A 13,171-nucleotide genomic window follows, 5' to 3' on the forward strand; every position below is an offset into this window, starting at 1 on the left:
ATCGATATGAAGACAGTCGTTGACTTTTTCAATATACACGTCCTGTAGTATAGATGCTAGGAATCACTGGTAAAGCATTGGGTATCACCAACTAATTGTTTATGTTAGTGAGACGTCAAATTCGACATTGTGGTGATTTTCAGAATTTTGGAGATGAAAGAGAAGTGATATTTACGAGTATTTTTATTCTCTATTTGTAGAGGATTCACAAATATATTCGGGCTCTTACTATGCCTCAAACTCATTGACATCCCTAAAAGGTTACTTCTATACGCGCTCTTTGCTGGAACTCCTAACTCCCTGGAACTTTATGAAATTCAAGTTAACACGGACACACCTTAAGCAATCGTTTTCATGAAAAGAGGTCAACACGATTATAATAAACATTGACATACCGAATCCAAAGAATAATCTAGAATGCATGCATCTTACACTTTTTTGAAGTATATTAGGGTTCAAATTGACATGTTGTAGCGCTGGAGTACAGACACCTGTTGTATGTTAACAAATGCGCACACTTTATTAAGTACTTGTTTAAAGTACTTAAATTTGGTATATGCCTCGTTGTATTTATTGACTATCTTGAAACTTTATAGGCATGTTTATCAGCACACATGTATATAAGTGTGCACCTAGGATTATGTGTTAAGTGCATTTATTATCTTGAAACTTTATAGGCATGTTGTTCAGCACTCATATATACAATTGTGCATTCAGGAGTATCTATTTAGTGCATTGACTATCCTGAGATTTTATAGGTATGCTGTTCAGCACACATGTACATAATTGTCCATCTAGGAGAATGTGTTAAGTGCATGTATTAACCATCCTTAGACTTTATAGGCATGATATTCAGCACATATGTAAAATTATACAAATGTGCATCCAGGAGTAAGTGTTTAGTTTATTAACTGTCCTGAAATGATTGGGCATTTTATCTTTATATTTATAGATTATTGTAATTTTCAGACTTATAATTGAGTCACTATTTGGATAAATGTGATTAAATGGTCATTACTTACAAATAAAAGAAAATGCATGGTATGAAACATGTCTTTGTGTTTCTTTAAGATCGTCGACATTTTAGACAGAAATCAGCATACTTACCTAATATTTGATCATATGAGGTCAGGACTTACGTGTTGCTTTATACCTGACGTTAGGAACGTCTCAGATAACGATGACGTCAGTAGAGCTGACTTTACTCAATTTGAAAATATTTCCGTAGCAAGTTTCGATGACAATAAGTCTAAATATTGTTTTAACATATGTTTCGTATGATTAATTAAAACATCATACCATTTTTCCTGCAAGTATACTGGTATATCTATTAAATGAATATTATTTATTAAACATAAAATGATTTTGTCAGACAGGTTTACTTTGAGCATAGCTATTGCCATGACATCACACTTTAAGACACAATAGCATTATACCATAATTTCTTATATTTTAAAGGAGGCAAGAACATTTTCATGAGACTCAAACGACATTAACAAAACGGGAAATGTCTCACACGGATGCCCACATATGCCCCGCTTTGCATAAAAGCAAGGGCCATTACTTTGTCAATTCTCCGTAATTTGCGTCGCAACTTAATATCATCAAATATCTTCCTAAAAGATCTTTCGAGTACATGTCTAATAATTTTGAAGGTATAAGCAACACAAGTTAAAAATAGTCAAATAATGCCAATTTTTGCTAATTCATGGGCCAACTTGTGGTTGTACTATGTGCCGCGGAAACACAACCCAAAGTGCACAACTTTATCGCCAGAACAACCTTCACCCAGGGTCATAAGACTCTATGTAACATTATTTGTAGTTTTGAGATACACAATTCAAAAAATAGCAAATGATGCTTATTCAAAGGCCACCTCTGGATAAACTATTTGCAACGGCAAACAAACCCCCAGATGAACAACTTCATTGTCTGAACAACTATCATATGACTCTATGTGTAAACGTTCTGGAATTCTATCGATCGACACAAGTACAAAAAAGCCATTTTTTTTCGTTAATTCAATGGCCATAAGTCGGGTTTTACTAAACGCAGCGGGGATCGAAACTGGAAGTGCACAACTTCATCGCACACACAACCTTCCCGTAAGCTTTCATTACTCACGGCCATATAGTTTTGGTGTTTTAGACGACACAACTACAGAAATGCCAATTTTTGGTTATTAACGGGCCAGAACCCTTTTTTACTCACCGCAACGGAAAACAAATCCAGGTGCACAACATCATCACCTAAATTAAATCTGCTGCGATTTCTTGACCCTTGATGAAAACTTTTTAGAGTTTTGTGTGACACAAGTCCAGAAATGCCATTTTTTCTAATTCAATGGCCATAACTCTTGTTCTACTTAAGAGCAGCGGGAAACGAAACCTCATGTAAATAACCACATTGCCTGATAACATTCTGCCAAGGTTTCATGACTCTAGGTTATATTGCTTCTGAGCTTTGAGTGTTACAAGTCCAGAAATACCATTTTTTTTTGCTAATTAAAGGGCCATTACCCTGGTTTTACAAAGTGCAGTGGAAAACGAAACAACAAGTGCACAACTTCATCACCCATTGACATTTCCCTAAGGTTTCATGACTCTAGATAATAAAGTTGTTAAGAGTTGAAGGTTGAACTAAGTGCAGAGGGAAACGAACCCCATAACTTCAGCACCATTATAACATTTAGCAAATACTTCTTGACTCTAGGTAAAATAGATTTGGAGTTTTGAGTGACAAGAGTATCCATTTTACCTGAATGCCCAAATACAGAACCAAGTGCCACATTTTCTGCTACAGTCACTGATAAACGCCAATGAGATGATGAATGTGAAGTTAAATATTTTATTTTTATTGCTTTTTTAAAACAATATCCGTTATGTTAAAATAAAACCAAAGCAATATCACAATTATATTGACATAACATTATCATCGGTATCATTTTCCATAAATGTCACCGGGTTTTCAGAGTTATTTCCCTGAGTAATCTTTTCTTATCCCTCTCCGCCTCCGCTAATATGTCTTTCTCACTGAGTTGTTTCCTTTTTTTCAACCCCATATAAAAAGTGGAACGCCTCCCCGATAGTAGACATGTTAACATCAAAAGCCATATGTTTTCGTGCGTATAGGGGTCTCCGGAAATGGGACAGGGCAAACGCTATTGATATGAACTCGGCACCTGGTTTCAAAACGTGTTCCACCTGAAAACAACAAACTCATAGTGTTATGTTATAGGACTTGGCATAGGATATAACATCATACATATGCCGCATATTCAATCGGATTGGATCTTTCGCCACATATTAGATTCAACACTGGCATAATTATGGTTGCATGGACGCCTTGTGCAGTAAGTGTTTTGTAATATAATATTTAAGTCCATCTCAAAATGTAATGTACAATACGAACAGTGTTCTAGCGTCCACTATAAACATGGGACATTCTTTGAAATGGGGACAACTTCTATTTACAAAACTCATTCAATAAGGCTTCATTGCCTCCCCTTAACAACATTTGCTTCGATACTGTATCACCTTTGAATAAATCGATGTTCATAAAAACATCATTGAAGATGAAATAACTTAATAACCAAAGACTTAGGCTATCACAGGAGGAATACTTACTCCCGCCGTCGCTCGCCATCTTTACACAATATTTTAAATATAATATTGATTTAGGAAGGTATTAAAATCAAACTATAGGATTTATGATAATTTCAAAGAAGAAATTATACCTTGCTAAGGGTAGTGCAAAAAAACACGAAAACAATGGTTGAAGTGTGGAACCTATCTAACAATTAATATAAATTCAAGTTCACGGGCTCAAAACTATAAGGAAATAACTCTTGGCTTAAACAAGATATACGACTGGCATGAGTACACTTCATCTTGCTCATTGACTGTACCACGTATCAGACAGAACAACCCAAAAACAAATATACACGCGAGAAAAGTAGTAAATGAATAAACAAACACATAACTCTCTTACGACTTGGCCTCAATTGACAAACAAATATGAGAAGGGGGCTCATAACTCCTAGATAAGTAGGCCTTATGTCTCCATAAAATACTGGACACCACTATATGTTATGGTAGTAATGTATCAAGATACAAGTTAAAAATGTGGGAGTAGTTCACTTCAAAATCTAAACTTCTGACCAAACTGTAAAATTCATGTTCAAGAACACGTTACTATAAGACAAGTAGACTGTTGGTGACTTTGTTATTTGTCTTCCCGACCGCTCGCCCGTATGGTGACTCAAATATACCCCCTTTGAACTTCAAACTGCTTGCAGGACTTTAATAACATCAATTAAAATTGAACAAAACATGGGTCGTTGATTGTACTTTTGTTTCAGGGAGCCAAGTTTAATAAGGAACATACGTAGTCTGTCATAATTTTAAACATTTATTTGAAAATGATGGGCAATTATTCTATCATAATGTTACTGTTTATGTTTATTCTTACGCTAATTAATCTTAAAGAATTATAACCAATGATGGTATTAAATCTGTCCAAGGTGTATTTTGGCAATTTCCTGTACATTTACCTGTTTTGGACATACTCAATGGTAGCAGGACATCTCGAACCCATGGGAAGAATGGAAATCACACATTTTTCGTTCACCTGTAGTATGACTGTATCAATCAGGTCTGGAGTTAAAGGGCCTGTCTCACGTATTGGCACCAAAAAAAGTGTTTTTCTGTAACGAATCTCAGGACATTTATCTAATAGAATGTGTAACGCTTTGATATCATAATTGTTACAAAAGTACCAAAATGTAAAGATAAAATTGTGTCGGAGAACCGGGTTCGAACCCGTGTCGCCAAAATTGCAGTTCAGCGTCATACTGACTGAGCTACAAAGGCTTACTCTAATCGGGCGACATAATTAAGATATACACCTACCTCGGTAATATCACGTGATAACACCGACTAGCCAATCCCGCATAAGGAATTAATTCTACTTGGTAGACATACCCAGTAATCTCTTTTAATGGTAAAAAACGAAATAACTGCTAAACTTAAATCAATTGTAAACTATGTGGTACTTAAGTTAGTAAATTTCAATGCATTGTACACATCGATGCCAAGTTTATGTCAGTTTTCGACAATTTTCTTTTTTTCCCGCTATTGTATCATTCGTGAGACAGCCCCTTTGAACTGAATCAATCAATCAATCAAGTGAATGTTGTTGTTTTTTTAATTTTTAATTTAAGCAATCTCTCTCATGGACCATGGCAACACCTAGCGTTCCCTTCTCAATGCAGAACCCCTAGTAGATATGACTTTACTCGTTGTAACACTGTATTAATTAGGCCCAGGGTTTCCTGTGAAGTGCTCCATGGGTCTCTCTCATGGACCATCACAGCATCTAGCGTCACCTTCTTAAGCACAGTTTCTAAACTCTCTTTAGGAATTTTGATGACACGCATGTCTATTAACAGTATATATAACATATATGTACAGTATTTGGACATGTACATGTTTTAAGACACCAAACCGCAGGCATGTTAATAAATTGTTGATGTTATTTAGTATAATACTTTAATATCTCAAAAGCAGAATTTAAGGTTTGATATAATACATGTATACCAAAACTTAAAATCTGTTATTTAGATATGTATGTACTATGAAAAATATTTATTTTTTTAATAGTGATGAAGATGTGACTGATTTATTTGAACATATCTATTTGGAATAATCATAAATGATAACTATATTACCTGGCAGTTAATTTCTGTCAGATATTTGTGCTTTTCTGCCATTTTCTCTATTACAACAGGTAAAAAATCTGTGTTTGTGATGAGTTTAAATCCGTCCTCATACATGATTGTGCTCATGAAGCTGTTTCCACAACCCGTATAATATAAATGAACTATTACAGCACCATTCAAGGTTGATTAAAATAACTATTTCTTATTAATGCAAATATCTGATTGTTGTTCAATTTGGGTGATACAAAAACATGCAAAATACTTTAACTAGACGTAAATATTTGAAGAAACATGTCCAAAATAATGTCATGAAAATTACCATGCAGTATAGAAGAATAGAGTTTCAATGTGATTTGTTTGATTGCAGATTGCAAATTGCACAAAACCTAACAACCATATAGTATAATGGATTACATTGATATCATAGTAAGCATACCAATAGTAAGTATTTGTTGCTATGGCAGAATGTCTCTCCTCAGGAGTTATTGGAATGACAAGTATCCTGTGAAACAATCATAAGTCTCTTCTGTTGTGTAACGTTCGTCCCAGTAACTCTTCTCGCGGTAATCAGAATTACTCCCGGGAAGTTCCATCCTTGGCTATGATTCTCTCTTGGTTAAGGTACTCTGTAACATTTAAATGGATTACTTTAGGAGAAGTTAAGTTTCTAAGAGCTTTTTGGTACCTCTCAACTGTTTACATGAAACATGTTTTTATGGCGATCAATGTTTAGCAAACAGTGTACCTGCGTGTACATGTATACATGGCTATTACTCTACTTTTGGGAACTTGAAACAATTCTACAATCTTAAACACGATGATTGTAATGTTTCTACACAATCCCTACTCAATAAAACTTAATTGTGAAATGCAGTTAAATAACTGTTTTTTATTCTTTATGGGAATCACATCTTATTGATTTGTGTTCTGAAAATTACATTTTAACCACAGTGGTTTGGGTTCCTTTATAGAAGTTATGTACTACATTTTATGTTTTGCTGTTGTATACTTTTTCTTTGGAATCTTGACCAAAGTTTTAAATCCTCATATTCTTTACCAGAATATGCTTTTAAAAAGTGTAATAATATTCATTTGTGTGTGATATTGGGGCCTTTTATTCCAGATTGCATGATAATGTGTACATTTTAATGAGTGATGGCGTCATAACTTTTAATGGTAAACAGTCAGCATATAAAAAGCTATAATAGAAATGAAAATAATGTTGTTAACCTTCCCACAAGTTCAGTTCATAAGAAGTTGAAATATCTCTTTCCTTAGTTGTGACTTAAAATAACACTTTCATATGTGCAAAGAAACGCAGGTACTATTACCCATTCATTATGTCTTCAGTATGACAGATGATAGAACCAGCAACCCCAACTTGATATATATAGACGCCTACATTTATTGGTTTTGGCAGACGTGTGGCATCCATTCTGCTTGCAATTTCATCAATGGTAATTAAAGCTCAGAAATGTTATGCGACTGCATTGGTCCTGACTTTGACGATCATTTAAGATACATTGTTGTGAGAGTTTAAATTAATATCAGACACTTCATTTAACCAGTGGCTTAGTCTTTCTTCAGGAAATATAATTAAAAATAAAATCAAAATCTAACTAGAAAACAACAGATGGGCAGGTGGTAGTCAGTGCCTTCCTGCGACATGGTGTAAAAGTCATGTGTAAAAAATGTCTTATCTTATGTTACAAACTGTATTATTGTCTGTGTTTATATAGTTTAGGTTGATGTGTATTTGAAAATAAGATATTACTGCTTGTGAAATAGAATAATTTAAGCTTAAATAATAGAAAAGATCTTTTGGCATGAGATTTTCATATGAGAATTGACAATTATGGCAACACCACATTACAGGGAAACATGTTTAAAGGATAAAAACATGTTCAAATGCCCATTACTGCTACTAAAGGGGACACCTTACCACTAGGCTATTAAGCTTACCACTAAGCTATAATGGGGGTATTTCTTAGCAACTGTGGTTTACGGCACAGACACTAGATTTTTTAATTAAAAGCCAAATTTTTGGGCTGCTTATCACATCTTGCTGGTACCATTACAACAATTTATCATAATTCCACAATTACAACATACTTGCAAGCTAAACATCACAAACCACATGATTGAACTTTTTACTTTCACAAAATACTTATGTGCCGAGTGAAAAGGTGAATAAATGTGGCTTTGAATGATACAATCTGATGTCTGTGGTTGTAGGCATCGTAAAAAATAAAAGCAGTGTTATTTGGTTTTTTACTATCAAGTATTTTAAATTAATGAGTGGTCTGTAACAACAAGGCAGGGTGTGTGGATGTAACTGATATGGGAGTGAGGGGGGGGGAGCTGTAGCTTAACTTCTCGCCCTACCCCTGTGTTTTTTAAACCTACTTGTACATTTTTATCCGAAATCATAATCCGGAAAATACATCTAATTTAACTTCCCGATGATACATGCAAATGTAAAGAAATCATCATTATCGTTACAATTTTCAAACCTCTATTTCCCTTTCCAACTGTTTAAATGTCAGTTATTATGTCATTAGCAAGTTATTAAAAGTAGAAAGTATAGAAAACAAAAAAAACCCAGAAAACAATCAAGATTTTGAAAGCAGCAGACAACAATAGCGTCAATGGCTGACAGTCAACAGATTAGATTTTATTCAATAATTGCAGTAATTTCCCCTTACACGTATAAAGGTTTACTATTTTTCAAATATAATTTAGAATGAACGCCATATGTGTTTTAAACATTCCTAAGATGATGAATGTCCCTGTATTTTGAATGTAGGCACTCTAGTGTTGATAAAATAAACACATTCCAGAGTATCTCTGAAGGGCCTTCCACAATGAAAAAAGTGGGTAAGAAGGGCCAAATATTAAAATGTTTGAAATGTACATGTTTTATTTAGCTTTGAGGAACATTATGTGAAACGAACGCCCTTTGCAACATGTTAAATGTGGTAAGGAATGGACTATCGACAATATTGTAAAGACATGTATTTGTGTCAAAATGTCACATGTTTTATGTTTTGGTTAAACATTCAAACCAATTGTTGCGATGTGGAAGGTCCTTTTTTAAAAAGCCAGAATGCACCAATCTTCTAACATTTTTTTTAAATAATGACCTGGATATCGTTTTGAATTGTCAATTGTTTGAAAAATATTATTGGTTCTTGAATGAACCTTAAATCGAAATATTATCAAAGTGCTGTTTCAAAACTAATATTGCAACGGTTGATTATAGAAATAGTATTAAAATGACAATTACAAGAGTTCACCATTAGCAATCAGTATGAGTCTTACGTGTCTGATGATGCTTATATTTTTAATTTGTATTAATTGATATTCATTGGAAAAAGTGTGAGGTTATGCGCACGTAAACTTGTAGACTCGTGTTCCAGTCAACTCATGTTTCACTTACAGTTCCAAAGCGGTAAGCCCTTATTTATTGGTAAGGCTAATTTGGCTATTGGCCTGTTCACTGTGAGGGAGCAAAAACAATCACGTGACCACAAATGCGAACGACCACGGTGAAATTGAGACAACAAAACGTATGTTTTTGACGTTTTCTTTATTATCTTGAATCGAATTAAAACAAGACCTAGCCCATGGTACGGCACATAATTTCCGATTTCATGTGGTATACTGTCTGATATTCTTGGTGTCGTAGTTTTTGAGAACATTCAATAACAAATTTGGAATCGAGGATGCAGACGACCACACATTTTGTTTATCTTGCAAAAGCAATGATAAAACGGCTAGTTTCACCTGGTTCTTTACGAAAAACACTTATTCAAGCAAATATTTATCATTTAGAGTACCTTTGCAAGGGGAAATGATGTTTTTGAAGGCAATATTAAAATATCAAATTATGCGAACGACCACACTCGAGAATTTTAGGCGAACGACCACACTTTTTAAATTAAATTTGAAGGGGGTGTGAATAAAGCCTTCGTGATCTCAATGTGTTTTTTTTTTCTATTCGCAGTACAAATCCGACATGTCAACACCAGAATGTGACCGAGATTGTGCGGTATGCGTTTCGAGGCATTCAACCATTGTAAAGGAGATTATTGTCAAGTAGGATGCTGATAGAAGTAACTTTAGGATGTGTGTCTAAAATGAAAAGAAGTACTAGGGCAATTTTCGGATGCCAAGATCTAACGTACATTTGATAGGGCTAAAACCCACCCGAATCCCATGTTACCTACATCTAAGTATGTCAATCGTTAAACTTGTTAATACACCAATTTTTGTATTGTAAGATGAAGAAAACATACATTTAATTTATCTCATCCACACAATTTCAGGGACCGTATGTTCGATATACGTTCGACAAAAAGGAAGAAGAGTGGTACAGTATGTTTGGATCGAAATTCATTACAAACAGGGGCACAGTGTGTCAGAAGGGAAAATGCGAGGAGAAATGATTGAAAATGTTAGTTACATCCTAAATGGGATTCCTAAACATTCAATGTTGACTATCGATATGATCATATGGAACTTCTAATGCTACTGGATAGTTCATTTATAGCCGGCGAATGACATGTGTAGTCATTACTCAATTACAAGTTGTTTCTGATTAAATATGTGTTGTGCCTTTATTCTTTATTGACACGTGACTTATATGGCAATATTCAGTGTTAGTATATGGCAATAATAGTGAAGATTAATCAAATAAAACTGATATTTGATAACGTTTATTGTCTTTATTTTAAAAATACAAACGGATCACAGTAAACGCAGAGTATAAATCACATCAATATGAAACAAAAAATGTCCGCATTTGTTTATGAAACAATCGCATTTATAAGATTGATATAGCATGTCATACTGATCAGGCTGTTTACATGTAAAACTTAAACATACAAATGTAATCACAGAGCAAATCACAAAAAGTGAAATGAATCACCTACAATAATCTTTTATGCTAACCTATCGACTCAAAATAATACAAGAATTTACTAATTAAGTTCTGAAAAAAATCACAAAAATGAAATTAGTCACAGTGCAATCATCTTTTATAATAAGAGCTGTCACTTTTAAGTTTAGATTGCAAAGTTTTGGTATATATGCAAAACCTTAACCAGAATCTTTTAGTCGAATAATAAAGGGCCAAAATTTACATTTTATGCAAAATAGAGCTTTCTTACTTGATTAATTTAGTCTGTTTGGATAGTTGGAAACGCCTGTCTGAAGTTTCAATGCAATACATGCATTTGCTGAGATAATGTCTTAAAGGTGCTAACATGCAAAACCTTAACCAAAGTTTGACTCTAGGGTGAGTAGGATAGCTCTCGTTAGTCTTCGAATAGTCGAGCTAAAAACCCATCGCCTCAAACAAAAGCAAGGATTTACTAAAACAGTTCTGAAAATGCCTTCCTGGTTATGTACATACGGCGATTACTTTTCAAAAACAAAATATTGTTAGAAAATACAATAAGTTTTTTAATAATAGATGTGTTGTTTTGTGCTGCCGCAGTGTTGAAATGTTCGAAAGGACCTTGCCACAATATCTGCAGACCTGAAGTTGTCGACTCTCCATCTAAAATATATACCATACACATTAACAAATAAAGTATTTGAAGCTTTATTCGCATTCTTATCAAAATAAGATAAAAAAGTGTGGTCGTTCGCCTAAAATTCTCGAGTGTGGTCGTTCGCATAATTTAATATTGTACGATTTCTTTCAAAAACATCATTTCGCCTTGAAAATGTATTGTAAATGGTATATATTTACTGTTTAAATATCTTTTTGTAAAGAACCGGTTGAAATTAGCCGATTTATCATTGTTTTTTTGCAAGATAAACAAAATGTGTGGTCGTCTGCATCGCCGATTCCAAATTTGTTTTTGAATGTTCTCAAAAACTACACATCAAGATTAACAGAAAGTTTACCATATGAAAGCGGAAAGTATGTGGCGTACCATGGGCGAGGTATTGTTTTAATTTGATTCAATTTAGTAAAGAAAATGTACACAAACATACCTTTTGTTGTGTCAAGATCGCCGTGGTCGTACGCATTTGTGATGACGTCACAAGTCTTGCTCCCTCACAGTGCTGTTGTGTTGTGTGTACGTCTGTGTTCCTCGTTCAGTGTCGTTCGTGCCCTCGCTTAGCGCGCCTCAACAGGGTTAACATTTAAACTTCTAAATACTGGACTTGTCCCTGTAGTTTACATTGTATCATTGTTAATAGTTTCATAGAGAAATAATCTTCTTATACATTACATGAAAGACATTTTCTACAACAAAGTGGTATTGCAACTAGATTGTTCCTGGGAATGGATACGAAACTTTGTGGGAACGAATAAGTTTTACTCGTAAAATCAAAGCTGTGCGTTTAAATATCTTCTCATTGTAAGCTGTTTCTCAAAATCAAACATAATGTATTCAGGAGGTCCAACGTAATTCATTTTTGCGGAAATTTAAGTGTGGGAAATGTAAGATACTCTAGTATTTTGGTGTTTTGGGGGGTATTTTGACCTTTTTTTAAACCTATGTTTCTAGAGGGCTTAACAAAAAGTGATCGAAAGTATAAGCTGAATGATTGCTTGTTTACAAAGTGAAAATAGAAAACTACGTGACTTGAAAATATGTTTTTACTCAAAATGTATCTCTTGTACATTTTTCAAGTTTTCAACTATTTTTTTGAGTTTTTGCATCTTTTTTCTTTTTGACAGCTTCTGCACTTAACATGGACACCATATCGCCAATGTTTGTATGTTTAAACACCTTTTATATCTGGCGTGGAAGCTTTATGCAGTTTTTTTGCGATGCAGAATCAGAATAAGCGTGCGTTAATGGAAGTGTAATAAAGACACGAGCTGTAAGACATGTAAATATATATAACAAAAGGCAATTTGTTACCAAATAAAAACGTCCCGCTTATTTGGTTTTGCAAAATTACCCACCAGGTACACTTGTTTACTATTTTAGCAATTCATACATGTGCTTATTAAATCATTACTCTTTATATCAATGTAGGAACTCTTGTTATAACACAAACGTCCGATAGAAAACTAGACAATGCTTTGGCCTAGACATGGACAGAAGATGGAGTATGGGGTCACCGGGTCCAAAGTTAAGATCACAGTGAATGTGAACGCGAAACGCTTGTCCGCGTGATAAATCGAAATGCCTGGACCTATGGTCATCACACTTGACTTGGAGGTCACAATCACATTGACAGAGACCCTGCTGGCAGGAGGATACATGTTTATCTGAATATATTTTATTAAATTGTATTCTTGACAACATGCCGTTCAAGGTGTCGGGGGCATTATGTTTCACAAACATTTCTTGTTTTGATGCTGTTTTCATGTACATCAAAGTTTCAACACCTCTTCCCCAATAAAACCTCTGAGGTTGCAAGTACCTTAAAGTAAACTAGTAAATCACAGAAAGGATGGAAGTGACTCGCTAGGGTTCATGA

At 34.4% G+C, this 13,171-nt stretch overlaps 1 long non-coding RNA gene across 1 annotated transcript; it reads right to left on the reverse strand.

Annotated features, from left to right (window-relative positions):
* Positions 1–2,833: 2,833 nt before the first annotated feature.
* Positions 2,834–8,350, reverse strand: LOC128219174 (uncharacterized). The gene is made up of 4 exons (XR_008258555.1): positions 8,233–8,350; positions 6,156–6,345; positions 4,553–4,705; positions 2,834–3,203 (listed from the first exon to the last, which is right to left on the reverse strand). It is a non-coding gene; the product is annotated as an uncharacterized LOC128219174 (long non-coding RNA).
* Between the last annotated feature and the right edge of the window lie 4,821 nt (positions 8,351–13,171).

The sequence above is a fragment of the Mya arenaria genome, chromosome 2 (assembly GCF_026914265.1).
Source record: "Mya arenaria isolate MELC-2E11 chromosome 2, ASM2691426v1".
Taxonomy (NCBI): domain Eukaryota; kingdom Metazoa; phylum Mollusca; class Bivalvia; order Myida; family Myidae; genus Mya; species Mya arenaria.